This window comes from Bacillus rossius, chromosome 5, assembly GCF_032445375.1.
Source record: "Bacillus rossius redtenbacheri isolate Brsri chromosome 5, Brsri_v3, whole genome shotgun sequence".
NCBI lineage: Eukaryota > Metazoa > Arthropoda > Insecta > Phasmatodea > Bacillidae > Bacillus > Bacillus rossius.
Window position 1 is genome coordinate 53,239,129 of NC_086333.1, and position 12,971 is coordinate 53,252,099.

The window sequence follows — 12,971 nt, forward strand, 5'->3', positions numbered from 1 at the left end:
TTCACAAAGCCTAAGGGAAACTTTAAAGTATTGACTGCGTAATGAAACTTGACACGATGGGCATTATTTTTATGGAATTCCTTATCGATAATCAAGTTCAAAGCCGGGGTTTGAAAAATTTTCAAATATGTTTCGTTTAGTATTTTGGGAATGCTTCATTTCAGTCCAATCTGTCGGTTCAGACTGTTCGTTTCAAACTGAACACCTGAACTGATCGTATGCGTTGTTTTGGGTGGAGGGGGGCGGAGGTGCTTAAGGATACCAAATAAGCCTATCCGAAGCTGAGCATGAAAAAAAAAAATCCCCCCATCCGGACGGAGCTGTTTTTTTCTTATTCCTTCTTCTTTTCGGTGACAATAGGATAAGGTTTCCAACCCAGATACGCCCGTGGCTGCGCATCCACGCAAACAAGAGAGCGCGCGCTTTTTTCAGGACACACTTTTCGGAGGCGCCGTCAGTGGCCAGCAGCCGAAGAACGGGAGGGTTGCTGTTGCAGGGGATATTGGCGGTGGCGTTGGCGAAGGAAGTGAACCCGGCAGGGGGGGAGGAGAGAGATCCGCACATCCTGATGGAGTGAAAGCACCATTGATCCACCAACTCCCAGACTACCCCTTCACCCCTCCTTCAGCACGCTCCACCATCTAACCACTTTTATAATTATGTTCTCCCCGCGCCCCAGCCAGCCCGAGAGCCTCCCCCCCTCCCCCATCACCACCCCCCCCCTCATAATAAATGAAGCACGGAGGCCCAGAGCTTTTTAGTTATAAGCTGGCCAATATAAAAGTTAGCGCGCCAGAATGGAGTCTGGCGGGCGCGCGGGGCGGATGAGATGGGTTGGGGCTGGAGGTTTATAATGGGATGAATTACCAGCGGGAGAGGGGAACAAGGAGTGCTTCTCTTACTTTAATTTCTGGTTACGCGAAGTAACGAGGTCCGGGGTGGGGTCCGGGGATACGCGGTTCAGGGGGGAACCAGGGTTTGAGGTCTGCCCTGCACCCCTTCCCAAAGCAGGGGATGGCGTCCGCCAGAGCCACACAGGAAATTAAAGGCAAACCTCCGCCTGCATACCGCGTTAAGCTTTCCCTGGTAATGGGACTTATAACGTGGATCAGGTTACGAAAACGGTAAATAAGTCTGCGACAGACAAATCTGCATTTTGAGAGAGTTTTTTTTTTCATCCCCTTTCCCTATGGATTAGAATTCTTTACAGGCGGGAAAAAAATATTGGAAAGGGGGGAAAAAATTCGAGTTTTTTTTTTCATTACAAATAAAGTGTCGTTTCCTATTTTTAATATTTAAAAAATAAATTTTAGTAATAAGTGAGCAAAAAATATTTAAAATTATTCGAAAATACTGTCTCCATAGGTATTTTACTCCTAAGCAATTATTATTAAAACACTGGATATTTATTTAATTAAAATTGAATTAAAGAAACTAACTTTTAAAATGGTAACATTAATCCGTAAAAAATGATGTAGTTCCAAGGAATGATAAATTTATTTGTGAACTGATATATGATAACATTTGATATTAATAATACAAATATAGTTCTATAATCACGTTTTTTTTTAACATTTCTTCATCAAAGTATCCAACAAAACTCAAATACCGGATTACCTAACTATTCCTGACTCTTCCGGGTATTTTATAAGTTTTCGCTGATTAAATCAAACTAGATTATAGTGTTACTTCCTAGCACCTTACACTGCCAAAGTCACAACAAACTTAGAATTCTTCAATGTTGTGACAAAACTGTTTACACAGTAAGTAAACAGAAAAGGCCTCTAGAGTAAACAAATAAGTGATTATTTTTCTTGCATCTCGTTGATTGTGATTTTCCTGCAATTGTTTTTCTTTGCTCTGGAAACCTTGAAGGTTGCAGTACATTTCGACACCAGCAATGCCCGGTTGTAAATAAATTAAACCGCCAACTCACCAGTATTTAGGAGAGAATTTTAACAAGCTTTTCTCGACAACTGTACGATGCAAGCTCGTTCGTGAAGTATCAGATAGGAAGCTTAAGTGTTTGGAAAAATATTTCCGCTTGCCGATATCTCAATCTTAGAGTCGATGCGGTTTTAATTTATTCGATATTCCTGTTTCTAGCATCACAAAAGACTAAATTTATCCTCTATGGCAAAAAAAAAAATCAATAATAATAGGCAAACAGAGACAAACAGAGCCTTAATCCCAATACGATACGCATGACATGGTCTTTGTCGAACCAATTTTATTCAAATACTCGGATCTAATATGTATTTCTCTGACTAGTCCCTGATTTTTCCATAAATTCAAAACACTTTCACAACCCCAGAATTGATCCAGTTATTTTCGTGACGCTTGACATCTTGTATCATAAAAGTCTGTCAGTTCTGTGGAAGGCGAAAGGTTGTGTTGGGAGAAGAGCTTTGATGTTTGCATAGTGTAAGTAGTTAAAAATTACTGTTTTTTTTTTATCGTTAAGACTAATTTAAAGGGTATTATGCCTCGCCATCTTGCAATTACAAATATTTTGATACCGCTTGCGATAAAGCTTCCACGCTAAATTTCTTTTTGTTGACGTGGCATTGGACTTGGCTTTGGCCACATGTTGACGTGGCATTGGACTTGGCTTTGGTCACATGTTGACGTTAACACTCGTGAACTGATGTTGTTATCATGACAGTTGGAGTCGCCCGCGTGAAATAATAAAATATTTCCTCGAGACGCTTACAGATTAGAGTCTGTTAGTAAATATGTGGTTGACATGCCAAAAAGTTTTATATTAATATTTCAAAACTATAATTTTAGCAAAAAAAGATAATAAAACACCAAGACGGCGGGTTTGAACCCCTTTACGACGGAGATTCTCATTCGTACTTACCAACCATAATCAGACGTGATCAAACACCATTTCGGTCAATGTTTTGCGGGGCGACAAAACAACGATGGCGAGGTAAAAAAAAAATGACTTCAACTAAGTCACAGCATGCCATCTGACGTTTTCTAACTCCTTGGGAAAATGTGAAAAAAATGGGGGTGGGTAGGATATAGCAAGATCGCCAGGTAATCGAAGATGAAAGCCGAAAACACAATTGTGGCAAAGCTTGGAGGAGGAAGGGACGACAACAAAGTCAGGGGGTGTGGAGGGAAGGGAGGTGGGTTTACGGTGTACGAACGCGTGCGCCCAATTTCATTATGACTGTGGGGAAGGGGGGGGGGACACTCCCCCTTCTCATTAGGTGGTCGCTTGGCCGTTGCAGCGGTCGGCAAAATGCACTCCACATAATTACCACTTCCCCCCCCCCCAACCCCCTTTTTTCCCTACCTGGTAATAGATTACACGATAATCCAATTAGGAAGTTAGGCACGTAACACGGTGTTTCTGAAGGAAAATAATGGAAAAAAAAAAGGAATAAAAGTGTCACCGAAGGAAAAGTCCGCGCGTGTTGTGTTCCCCGATGCGGGCCGTTGCCAACATTGGCAAAAGAAAATTGCCGTATAATCGCATCCCCTCCCCCTCCCAAACCTTTCCTTCCTCTCTCCCCTCCCAACTACCGCTCCAGCGCTACTTTGCTGCGGTATCAGACGTGCAAGCTAATCAGTATTCCCGGCAACTCGCGCCGCGCCACCTGTCACATCCATATTTCTTTATCTGGGCCAGCGCGACGCTCGGGACGAGAACCGACCAAGTCTTTAGTGCGCGCAAACGCTCGTATGTTAGGAAAAAAAAAATATTTATGTGAGCGAATCTTTCAGCACTCGCCAGTGATGTGTAACAACTAGCCACGGTTACGAGCAATTTTTACGTGTCCTCATGTTGCACACACACTTAAAATACGAAACTCGGGCACGATATTTAACTTAGAATTCTTAAAAAAAAAAAAAAAAAAAACTGCCGAGCGAGATAAATATACCTAATTGTGAATTCAACTAAATTTATGGACGTGAATCACTCGTAGTGATTAGCAGACCAAAATTTTTAACTGAACAAAGAAACGGTTCTGAAGAAAGCTAAAAAAAAGACTTTAAAAGAATACTCAACCTCGGTTTTGGATATGATTTATTAAAATACTGCCCATTAAAAAAAATAATTATGAAACAGATGGAAATTTAAAGTATTCCTTTTGTCATTGTTAACTTTGGTTCGCGCCATCAGTCACAGATGGCAGCACCGTGGTTATTACTCATTTCCGTTTCTTGATTTCCGTCGCATTCACTAAATTACTCCCAACAAATGCCGCACACCGAGAGCTACAGCTTAGATTTTAAAACTTAAAAATAAAAAAATCAATCGGAAACATTTGAAGGTAGGAGTGCACAATATGGTGTTCATGCTCATTGATCAGGCTGTCGTGTAATTTATTTCCCAGTGACATTTGTATCTACGTGTTTCACTGATATAAGTTAAATTACCTGTGGGTTCTTAATGACTCATTTATCAGCTTAGTTATTTTTTGTTTAAGCCTGTAAGTTAATGTTTTTTTTCCTACTTCAAAATATAAGGTTAATATTATTTTGAGGATTAAATAAATTCACTGCATTTTAGTAACTGTATTCACTAGTGCATTTAAATATGTTCTCCATTAAGTTAGTGCTTTGCATTTTACAATTTAAATAAAAGCGTGTGATTTTTTTACAATACCATTCATTGATTGTAAAAATAAATGCGCAGGTCATTTTTTTTCACAACAGTTCCTTCGGTATATCCTAGCGCAACAGTGGTCCCGTGCGGATAACTCAAGAATTCATCTACATCAATGTGTTAGCTCATGACATAGAACCCTGAGTTAACCTTTTGGAAAACAGTATTATAGCTTGTAGAAAAACAAAAAAAAAATCCTGAAAATGAGAATAAGGAATTAGCAGTATGCAAGGATGGGCAGAAAGGATACTTCAACAACCCTAATGGTGCATGGCAAAGTTTGACACATTTCCCTCTCATGAAATAGTCAAGTTTTATCCGGCCAAGAAACGAACCCATACAGAGTTTTTTTTTTTTTTTTTTTTTAAGTCTCTCGTCGACAACAGATACAGACAAACACTTTACCAGCCAAAGCACTCTTTCACCTTCGTGGCAATGAGAAAGTCAATTAACTCGTACCGGGAGAGCTAGGAAAAAAAAATACATGTCGCTTGTCCCGTTCAGGAGAAAATGTAAGTTTTTCCTACTTTAAATCCAGTTAAATTACGGGAAACGATAAAGTTCTGTGCCGTAACTTTTTGTTTAGTACAAGGTTATTGTTCATGCTTATAATCATGTCGTAGAAGTGTGTGACCAAGCCAGCGCGTGAGACCCGAGGCTCGACTCTCCCGCCTCGTCAGGGGTGTATGTGTGTCAGTGAGGCGGAATGATAAGCGCGACGCTCGCTGGTATTTCTAGCGTGGTATAGCCTCTAAGCGCAAGGCTCTGAACTGACGCGCAGTCTTCTCGTCGTCACAGGATAACTGTGAAATTTGAACGATGACCGTAACATTGTATGGAGGAGAAATGAAGATAAAGGTGTAATGCAAGTCCCTTAAGTGCTTTCAAGAATCTGTACAGGTTGTTTTACGCCTGAAAATTGCTCTGAAAACATGCGTTTTAGCCATTTTAACTCTTCTAAAAATACAGTTTTAAAAACTTAATCCGAAATCAAAATGTACTTTTCGGCCCTCAGCGAACTCTTAAATGCTTTTCGTAAGGAGATCTCACTCGGATATCTTGAGTAGTTTTGAAATCGCGTTGTTTTTCCTGAAGCTCTGCGCACCGTGTGTGTGCCCGGGTAGGCGAATCCCTTAAGCTTGGCACATAACAGCATGTCCGATAGTGACTGGATGTAAGTTTTTGGACATACGCTATTGCTAAGCACTTTTTCTGTAGAAGAAAACTAAAAACTAAAAAATTAAAAAAAAAATAAATAAATAAAAATACCCAAAAGACAAAAAAACACAAATCAAGCAAAAATTGCTGTTGTCAACAGGATATAAACACCACAAAATATTCCGTAACAGGAATATGGTCAACAAACAAAGAAAAACAAAGAAAAAATGTACTAAGAGAACGAAAAAAAAAACACAAATGATGACGAAACAAAAATATTAACAAAAAAATTCAGCATAACGGTTGAAACGAGACAAAAATACGACAAAACGAAAAGACGAAACAAACACAATAACGCAATGGCGTATGTCCAAAAACTTACATCAAGTCATGCACTCCCATTTCACAAATCTTTCAAAGATAATATGTCCGATAGTAGTTCACTTCCAGGTACTCGCACACAAGCAGTGCACACGGTATCGGACGCGGGCACGACGCCGCAAGACTGTCGCCATCAGAACACGAGGCGCCAACATCGAGTGACGTTGTCTTAACTTCCGTAGCGAGCATCCTGCCTGACGGCTGCAGTCTTCTGCGTCAACGAAGGCAATGCCGTTGCGTGCACACCCTTATTGTAGTGTGTTCATGGCTGGCTAGTTAAATACTTCATTTCATCGTTTATTTAACTTAAGTAAACATTCACGTGTAAAGTATGTTGATTAATATAACTGTTTTCTCATTAGGGAGCGTCCAATAATTACGAGAGACGATTTTGGCTATTTTTCGACCCCCCTCCCCCCTTGATGAGATGTCGTTAGATTTGGCTCGAACCTTCCCCACTCCCACACACCCTAAATCAAACGTGAGATTTTTCAAAGTGCGTATTTTTAGTGTAAATACGTTAATATGTGCTTGATTTCGTTGGATATATTAAAAAAAAAAACGCCCGAGTGAAATGAACAGTCACTTCTTAGCGCCGCTTACGAACTAGAACCTGCCGAGAAAAAAAAAATTGGGATGGATGGTTAAAATTGAGCAAAAAAAAAAGAAGGAAAAATCCAAGATGATGAGGCCTAATCCCACGTGACATCCTCCCCTCAAGTCTGATATTACTCTCACTTAGTGACAGTCGTCGCTCGGACCGACTCTGCTAGTCCCCAAGTCAGTGAGAGAGATCTTCGACGGGCGAGGCTTCAGGTGTGGTGGTGGTCGTGGGTTCGATTATATTTTCACCCGCCCCCTTCCCCCCCCCCCCGGCGAAAAAAATATTTATTTATTTATTTTTAGTGTAGATTAATTGCAATTTTCCTGTACGGGATAAGTGTTAATTCAACCGAAAAAATTTGGCTGCTGGTTCATCTTGACAGAATAAGTTGAAAACATCCATACGATTTATTGCACAGAGAAAAAATAATTCCTTTGGAAACCAGTTTCCAAGAAATAGTCTGTACAACTGCAGGAAAATTATTCTAACTTTGTACAACAAATGGCTATGGTTATTTTTGCATATATAAAATAATTTTTTAGATGATACCAAATATTTCTTTAAAAATGTACGCATAATTTTATATTTTAATTGATATTTTATTCAGGTATACGTTCTTGTAACCTTGAAAAAAATTATCTAATATTCAACAATTTTCCTTTATTTTTCTTTATAATGCTTATTATGGACGCAGTTAAAACTGGAAAGCAGTTTGCAAGTAACTATAACTTCTGGAGGTACTGAGACAACATAAAGCATAAATGGCCGGGTAAGATTCCCGAACCCAGTATTATTGGGAACACTATTTTGTAGTGGTACAGTTGTTTCCTCATAAATGTTCAAATATACAAATATATGTAATTTTTCATTAATATTTATGTTCCATTTACATAAAAAAATTACACTGTTATCTAAAGTCCTCCCAAAATTTGGTGTAAGTCTTTGGAAGTTGAAGCTCAACAACACTTTTATTGTAAAAATATATTAAGTATTTCTGTTTGAACACCGAACTTCTTGATAATGTTTCATAGAATGAAGTTCTGCATTCTACAACCATCGCCAATTTTATGGCTGTCCAAAAATTATTTGGTTGAAATAATTAGGGGTAACACCTCTTTCTTACATACTTTTGTGGCTATTTACTACCCCTAATTATTTCAATGAAATTATTTTGCCACAGGAACAAAATGTGGAGTGGTTGTAAAAATTAGTTAATAAAGCATAATACAGACGCTAAGTGTTCTATCTTAAATACTTTCCTTATTATTTACAGTAAAAACGTTGTCCAGCTCCATTTCCAAAGACGTATGCCATAATTGGGAAGCTCTTTAGATCATTCAATTGTGCATATCAACTTAGTTTGTCGTGATGCACTTGTAGATGAGGTTTATCGGTCGATCTCAGATTCACCTTTTATAGACTGTCACTATACACATATAAAACAAAATAAATAGAAATAAAAAATTGGTTGTCTGTAAAGTCGGTATACGGACGATAGTTTAACGTGACAACGTCATAAAAAAACATTGATGAAATGATTGATCCAGAAGAAAAGGAAATATATTCGGCCTGAGACTGAGCCGTAATAGGTTTTTGCAACCAAACCAGTTAGGCATTAAAAATATTATATTCTTTGAGGAAGAATTTTTTTTATTTTTAATTTTTCTATCTTTTGTATGATAAAATCTACCTCTGCATACTTTTATGAATAAAATTGAATCATTTTTATTGAATTATCACTATTTTGTATGGATACAAAGGAGTAAAATGAAATGTACAATTTAATTAATAAATTTACTTTTATTTGCATTCATTAATTCAAATATATTTATTACTATTGAAATGTTGCGTGCTCCGTATTTATTTTTACAAGTACAAAAAAAATTTCGCAGCTGCCGCGATTCGTACCGACAACCTTGGTATTCGAAGTTAGCGATGCTGACCGCAGGGCCACGAGGCCATACTTATAATATTATAGTTTCAGATGTTATATATATATATAAATTTTGTTCATGGTAGGGGAATAATATTATTTCGTTTTTATAACACGATTTTATACCAAATACGCATCACAAATACACCAAACTTATTTTTAATGTGTTACAATATTTTTCAAAACATTGTGCAAAAGATCCCGGGTGTAATTTGAATTATTATGAGTAACTGTAAAACACCATTGTTGGTTCAAAACGTATTTGAATATTCAACATTACTTTTAAATAACCGTACCGATTGTGCTGAAAATCGGTGGACGATCGTTAAATTACATAATATCAATAATTCAAACGACGAAAATATGATTGAAAAGTCAAATCGATGGTTGTTCCAATCGAGTGGAAGAGAGATGCCACGAATGCGTACAATGAGCATGAAGAGAGATGCCACGCATGCGTACAATGAGCAAACAGGACACATCCGTAGTGGGGCATCCGTAGTGGGACATCCGTAGTGGGACACTTTTTCGTGCGTGCAGCTGGCGTTCATCGATTTATTAGACGTTGTCACGTCAAAAAGTAACTACAGAAACAAGACAAAAAATTCAAGTGGGTAAAATAAAAAAAAATAAACATAGAGCAAAATATGGAATGTAAATAATATAATAACAGGATTATGTTTTCATCTGAAAAAAACATATTAATCAATAGTCAATTATTACCGTTGGTAATGAAAATGAAGATGATAATGCTAAAAAATTTATAAAATTATTACATTATATTTTTACTGATGTTACAATGGTTAATACGCTACGGTAATAAATCTCTAAGACCAAGTTTATCGGGTTTTAAAAAGGGGTCAAAAGACTAACTAAAGTTATTAGTAAAATAAACAAACCGCATAAAAATATTATAACATCTACGTGATAACCATAAAATCCGTACCAAGTGGTTGTTCCCTCACCACAATTACGGCGTTGTAGTCACCATAAGAACGTTGGCACAGCCATATGTTGCTAATCATATATATATTGTCCCAAATACATTACTTGTATGTATCAGAGTATATTCATCGAGCTCATTAATGTCCTCTGAGCTATTGTATTGTATTCTGTGGTATATAACTACTAATTAACTAATTAAAACAGTTTGCTTTTGCACGCATACACATTCATCCACGATTAGTATTTATAACCTATTGATTTGTAAACAAGCTCGAGCCCACCTCTTATAGACCCCAGTTCGGAAGAAAAAAAAACAGTATAACCGCACAACAAACAAAGGAGATTTAAAAATATTTTTAATTAGAAAACATTACTCGTTCAGTTAAAGCTTTATCGCTATTCTCTGGTCCTAATTATTTCTCAAGGTTAGTAATTAAGTTCCCTTTGTATAATTTCATTCATCCCATTTAGCCCCGAGCCATTCCATTTCCTTTCTGCTCCAGATAATTTGAAATTTCAATCATGGAAATACGGTCACAAATGTTTTCTTCTTTTACTAAAGGAGAATTAAATGTCAAAGCAATGACGTCGTTAATATTTTAAACGCTTAATTGCGTGTTATGAAATTTTATTCAGTACTTAACGAGTAAAAGATATTTTCATATCGAGGAACGAAATTTAACTTTCAGCGGGCTACAATTATTACATGAATATTTCGATTATAATGAACAGTTAAGTGCAAAACTTCTTTGAAAGTGTAGTTATAAACGTATAAATTTAAATCAAAGGCAAGACGGAAGTTCATTTCGAAAAAAAACGCTATATTATAATATAAAAAACATAATGTAATTTTTCTTAATATATTATTGATTTGAATATACTATTGAAATTTTTAGCATAGTGTCGATGACTTCGCTAGTGAGACACTAATTAAAACAAGGTCTTCACTCTGATAACGTATCGGGCAATTATTATTATTTTTGTTTCAAATATCAAACTGTAAACGTGTTCGTGGGGAAGTTAAAAACATAATACAGAAGCAGCTTAGCAAATTAAACAAAAAAAATGAAGAAAATGTCTTTGAGACGTTTTTGAGGTTATAATTTCATCCGGCCGTCCGTCGAAAGTTAAAAGCTCGGCAGGGTTTTGACGGGTGGACGGACGGACATCGGAAGGACGGACGGACGGATGGAACTTATCGGGACGGACTAGACAGATCACTGTGAGTCCAGCTTCGCAACGAGCAGCCCTCAGACTGCTGGTGGATATCTCTGAGCGGTGGAGACCACGCCGAGCAGTTGCGACTAACTTTCGCTCTTGTTGAAACCGCGAACCGCAATACGAATTTTTGTCGCTGCGCTGTCGCCATCTCGGCAGCGCGCCAGCTGTGCCGGCCGCCGCGACGACAGAGCGACAGCCCGTCGGCAACCGAGTGCAGTTTCGCAATTGCCACGAGGTTCCGTCCTCGTTCATGTGTGAGTCGTATCTTAACGCATTCAGAAACAAGCTGTACAAAACGGTACGTTTCCTATCGTACCCTTCCGCGGCAGTCGACGTGCTATCGTGCACAGGTGATACCAGCGGGTTAAAAATGTCACTGGTTCGCGAGGAGAGAAATGTCTTACGTTTAAGAAGGTCGGGGAAAACCTTAACAGGAAACATAAGTCCCTGCTCCTTTTTGTTTTAGTACCTTTTGTCTTCATAAATAATGCACAAAATTGTGAAGAATATCTGCAGAAAGACAAAGCCATGAATTTCCGTTGGTTTAGGATAACAGAATACGTATTAATCAACCTAACATTATTCAACGACCTTTGCTTAGAATTTTACACACTATGGACTGACCTAGACGCTAAATGTGGGGCAACATTTTTGGTTTTGAACATTAATATGACTTTCTGCAAAAATTCAGGAAGGCTAATTTGGGGAATATACCTGCTTGGAGCAATATTAATAATAACACATTTAATATCGCTAAAAGAATAAAATCATAGAAGCAAAAAAATCAGGAAGTAAATTTCTTAAGGCATCTTAATTAGTTAAAGTGTTAATAAATTTACTAATGTGTTAGGAACTCACCGCTGCCGAGCAAGATCTGCTTCCTTATGCGGAAGGCATGTGGAGAATCCAGCGCAGTGCCTTTCCCTGCCAGACTTCACTCAGCCCCTGCAAAACAATATCATCACCCGAACATCAGTAGAAGCAAGAACCATGAAAGTGAATTGAGCGAAATTTTATCAAGCTCCAATCACTTAAACTGTAAAATTTATTTTGATGGAAAACAAACAACCAAACAAACATTACTTTTTATTTATTTCAATCCTTTTATTACAAAGCTAAGGATACACTTCCTTTTTTTTTTAGGTTTTACCATCAGAAACGTCCATAGATGTAGACATTGATTTTCCTCTAATTTTGTACGTCAAATGATCAAAATATCACCAGTAAGTACCAATACTTTTAGACCGTGACCTTCCTCTGGTTTTGAAGGTAAAGTTAGCAAAATTTCTCACAGTAAAATTGTAGATTAAATTAAGAAACTAATAAAAATAATCTATTATTTATGTTTGTAAGTGTGACGCACTCCCCAGAGAGGATAATGAATTCCTTGTGCCAAAATTTTAAGTACTTCTTCGCAGTTTAAAAACCATAAACGAAATAAAGACGTCCAAACACATTGCTGAGATTTAAAAAACTTTTCTCTTTTTGTACATTTAAATCACATTAAACTATTATCCATATATGTAATTTAATCAAACGCATATAGGCCTACTGTATTTCCTTAAAAGAGTTTTTTATGCATATATACATTGGTATTATTGTACTGGATGCATATTAAAATCAGCTTAAGTTTATTTTTAGTAACTTGCGTATAAAATCGTACGAAATATGGTCTTAATTCACATATATTATGTACTGATGCCACTGACATCTGTAGATATACAGAGGCAAAAATGATAATGGAAAGAATCAATATTTAGTAAGGAAGCATCCCAAAATTCGCATGCAATGCTATTGAGAAACAGGTTTGTTGGACCGATATTTGAACCCCGGAACTTTCGTATGTGAGTTCATCGGTTTTCTTTTCTGTCACATCTTCCCCTGTATTGATTTTTGTAATTGATAACCACGTATCTTCTGCTGGTGAATCGTTAAAAAATTACTATCGATAATAAATATAATCTAAATCTAAATGACTTTCTATGTATACAGTAGAACGCATTATGTGACCATTTTGTGACTGTGTTGTAAGTATATACTTTGAATTACATAATTTTTATTGCAGTCTTAATATTCATATTTTTGTCAATTATTTTTCTGTAATA

At 37.2% G+C, this 12,971-nt stretch overlaps 1 protein-coding gene across 1 annotated transcript in view; it reads right to left on the bottom strand.

Moving 5' to 3' along the window:
* Positions 1-12,971, bottom strand: part of LOC134531803 (LIM domain only protein 3-like) — a 276,608-nt gene that overhangs the window by 141,935 nt on the left and 121,702 nt on the right. The window contains exon 2 of the mRNA XM_063367744.1: positions 11,725-11,811. The gene's annotated coding sequence lies outside the window, so the exon portion shown is untranslated. The remainder of the gene's footprint in view (positions 1-11,724; positions 11,812-12,971) is intronic.